The sequence below is a fragment of the Haliotis asinina genome, unplaced genomic scaffold (genome assembly GCF_037392515.1).
Source record: "Haliotis asinina isolate JCU_RB_2024 unplaced genomic scaffold, JCU_Hal_asi_v2 scaffold_103, whole genome shotgun sequence".
Taxonomy (NCBI): domain Eukaryota; kingdom Metazoa; phylum Mollusca; class Gastropoda; order Lepetellida; family Haliotidae; genus Haliotis; species Haliotis asinina.
Window position 1 is genome coordinate 30001 of NW_027133967.1, and position 3979 is coordinate 33979.

At 53.6% G+C, this 3979-nt stretch overlaps 1 non-coding gene across 1 annotated transcript; it reads right to left on the reverse strand.

Annotated features, from left to right (window-relative positions):
• Positions 1-3622: 3622 nt before the first annotated feature.
• Positions 3623-3741, reverse strand: LOC137271036 (5S ribosomal RNA). Its single transcript, XR_010955637.1, has one exon. It is a non-coding gene; the product is annotated as a 5S ribosomal RNA (ribosomal RNA).
• Positions 3742-3979: the final 238 nt, after the last annotated feature.

Here is a 3979-nt window from a genome sequence, read left to right on the forward strand (position 1 = left end):
ACGCCGCTCAGGGCAACCCACCAACGACGCAAGTGCGGCAGCGCGAACGGTAAGCTGGTGGGGCACCGCCGACAACATCATCGCACGGACGGCGCACCGTGCCAAGCCTCCCGTCGCACCCCGCAAGTCCAAACTCAAATCGAAGCCGAAAAGGGTTGCTTGCGGCAACGGGGCGACACACAAAGCCAACACGGGAGCACGTCCCACAACGCGCCCCACAGGTCACTCCCACAAAACACAATCTAAAAAGGCGCACCCCCAAAGGACTGCAAAACAGGGGACGGCGGCACGCCCGTCACGCCATACCTCCAAAAACAGGCATCCCACAACGCGCCCCACAGGTCACTCTCAAAAACACAATCTAAAAAAGCGCACCCCAACGGACTGAAAAACGGGACGGCGGCACGCCCGTCACGCCATACCTCCAAAATCATGCATCCCACAACGCGCCCCACGGGTCACTCTCAAAAACACAATCCAAAACAGCGCACCTCAACGGACTGAAAAACGGGACGGCGGCACGCCCGTCACGCCATACCTCCAAAATCATGCATCCCACAACGCGTCCCACAGGTGACTCTCAAAAACACAATCTGAAAAAGCGCACCTCAACGGACTGAAAAACGGGACGGCGGCACGCCCGTCACGCCATACCTCCAAAAAACATGCATCCCAGAACGCGTCCCACAGGTCACTCTCAAAAACACAATCTGAAAAAGCGCACCTCAACGGACTGAAAAACGGGACGGCGGCACCCATGCCACACCATACCTCCAAAAACATGCACCCCACAACGCGCCCCACAGGTCACTCTCAAAAACACAATCCAAAAAAGCGCACCTCCACGGACTGAAAAACGGGACGGCGGCACGCCCGTCACGCCATACCTCCAAAAAACATGCATCCCACAACGCGTCCCACCGGTCACTCTCAAAAACACAATCTGAAAAAGCGCACCTCAACGGACTGCAAAAAGGGACGGCGGCACGCCCGTCATGCTATACCTATATAAAAGGCCATCCCAGAACGCGCCCCACAGGTCACTCTCAAAAACACAATCCAAAAAAGCGCACCTCAACGAACTGAAAAACGGGACGGCGGCACGCCCGTCACGCCATACCTCCAAAATCAGGCATCCCACAACGCGCTCCACAGGTCACTCTCAAAAACACAATCTGAAAAAGCGCACCTCAACGGACTGAAAAACGGGACGGCGGCACGCCCGTCACGCCATACCTCCAAAAACAGGCATCCCACAACGCGCCCCACGGGTCACTCTCAAAAACACAATCTGAAAAAGCGCACCTCAACGGACTGAAAAACGGGACGGCGGCACGCCCGTCACGCCATACCTCCAAAAAACATGCATCCCAGAACGCGTCCCACAGGTCACTCTCAAAAACACAATCTGAAAAAGCGCACCTCAACGGACTGAAAAACGGGACGGCGGCACCCATGCCACACCATACCTCCAAAAACATGCACCCCACAACGCGCCCCACAGGTCACTCTCAAAAACACAATCCAAAAAAGCGCACCTCCACGGACTGAAAAACGGGACGGCGGCACGCCCGTCACGCCATACCTCCAAAAAACATGCATCCCACAACGCGTCCCACCGGTCACTCTCAAAAACACAATCTGAAAAAGCGCACCTCAACGGACTGCAAAAAGGGACGGCGGCACGCCCGTCATGCTATACCTATATAAAAGGCCATCCCAGAACGCGCCCCACAGGTCACTCTCAAAAACACAATCCAAAAAAGCGCACCTCAACGAACTGAAAAACGGGACGGCGGCACGCCCGTCACGCCATACCTCCAAAATCAGGCATCCCACAACGCGCTCCACAGGTCACTCTCAAAAACACAATCTGAAAAAGCGCACCTCAACGGACTGAAAAACGGGACGGCGGCACGCCCGTCACGCCATACCTCCAAAAACAGGCATCCCACAACGCGCCCCACGGGTCACTCTCAAAAACACAATCTGAAAAAGCGCACCTCAACGGACTGAAAAACGGGACGGCGGCACGCCCGTCACGCCATACCTCCAAAAACATGCATCCCACAACGCGTCCCACAGGTCACTCTCAAAAACACAACCTAAAAAAGCGCGCCGCAACGGGCCGGCTCGATTTTTCGTCTTTACCCTAACTTCTGCCCTAACACTATCCGTTAGCTCGATTTGTGGTGCTAACCCTAAGTCCAGCCCTAACCGTATCCGTTAAGTCCATTTGCGGCGCTAACCCTAGCTCTTGCCCTAACCGCATCCGTTCACTTCATTTCTGGTGCTAACCCTAACCCTTGCCCTAACCGCATCCGTTCACTTCATCTATGGTGCTAACCCTAAGTCCAGCCCTAACCGTATCCGTTAAGTCCATTTGCGGCGCTAACCCTAGCTCTTGCCCTAACCGCATCCGTTCACTTCATTTCTGGTGCTAACCCTAACCCTTGCCCTAACCGCATCCGTTCACTTCATCTATGGTGCTAACCCTAAGTCCTGCCCTAACCGTATCCGTTAAGTCCATTTGCGTTGCTAACCCTAAGTCTTGCCCTAACCGTATCCGTTAAGTCGATTGGTGGTGCTAACCCTAACTCTTGCCCTAACCGTATCCGTTCACTCCATTTGTGGTGCTAACCCTAACCCTTGCCCTAACCGTATCCGTTAAGTCGATTGGTGGTGCTAACCCTAACTCTTGCCCTAACCGTATCCGTTCACTCCATTTGTGGTGCTAACCCTAACCCTTGCCCTAACCGTATCCGTTAAGTCGATTGGTGGTGCTAACCCTAACCCTAACCGTATCCGTTAGCTCGATTTCTAGTGCTAACCCTAACCCTTGCCCTAACCGTATCCGTTCACTTCATCTATGGTGCTAACCCTAACTCTTGCCCTAACCGTATCCGTTCACTTCATCTACGGTGCTAACCCTAACTTCTGCCCTAACCGTATCCGTTAGCTCGATTTGTGGTGCTAACCCTAGCTCTTGCCCTAACCGTATCCGTTCACTTCATCTACGGTGCTAACCCTAACAGTATCCGTTACCATCATTTCTGGTGCTAACCCTAACCCTTGCCCTAACCGCATCCGTTCACTTCATGTCTGGTGCTAACCCTAAGTCCTGCCCTAACCGTATCCGTTAAGTCCATTTGCGGTGCTAACCCTAACTCTAGCCCTAACCGCATCCGTTCACTTCATTTGTGGTGCTAACCCTAACTTCTGCCCTAACCGTATCCGTTAACTCGATTTGCGGTGCTTACCTTAACCCTAACCGCATCCGTTCACTCCATTTGCGGTGCTAACCCTAACCCTAACCCTTACCGTATCCTTTAACTTCATCTGTGGTGCTAACCCTAGCTTTTGCCCTAACCGTATCCGTTCACTCGATGTGCGTTCTTAACCCTAGCTCTTGCCCTAACCTGAACTTCCTTGAAGGTGCCAGCCCTAGCCAGCCCTGCCCCTTCCCTAACGCGCTCCGTTACCTCCATCCATTTGGGGGGACAAACAACATTCCACGCCCGATATGATGGACAACAAAAGACGGGACGGGCGGACATGCCACGGCGGTCCCACCTACCAGCCTCTCGGACACTTGAACGGAAAAAAAAAAGAAAAAAAAAGAGGTCTACAGCACCGGGAGTTCCCAGGCGGTCACCCATCCAAGTACTATCCCGGCCCGACAGGGATTCACTTCGCGGACCAGACGAGAAGCGGTGCTTTACCAGTGGTGTGGCCGTAGACGTAAGCAAAACCATTTTCACACGATGTCTATCGCGTCTGGGGCAAGCATGCACAGTCACCTAAAAGTGAAAACGTTCGGAATGCCACCACGGGGTATGAGGAAATTAGGTCAAAAAAAGTCAAAACGATCGGGAACTTACCTCGAGGGTGCGATGACCTGCCGTGTTTTCGTCCAAATACCGAGGCAAAAATCACCAGTACGCAGAGTCGCCACCTCCAAAGTCAAAACGCTCGGTGG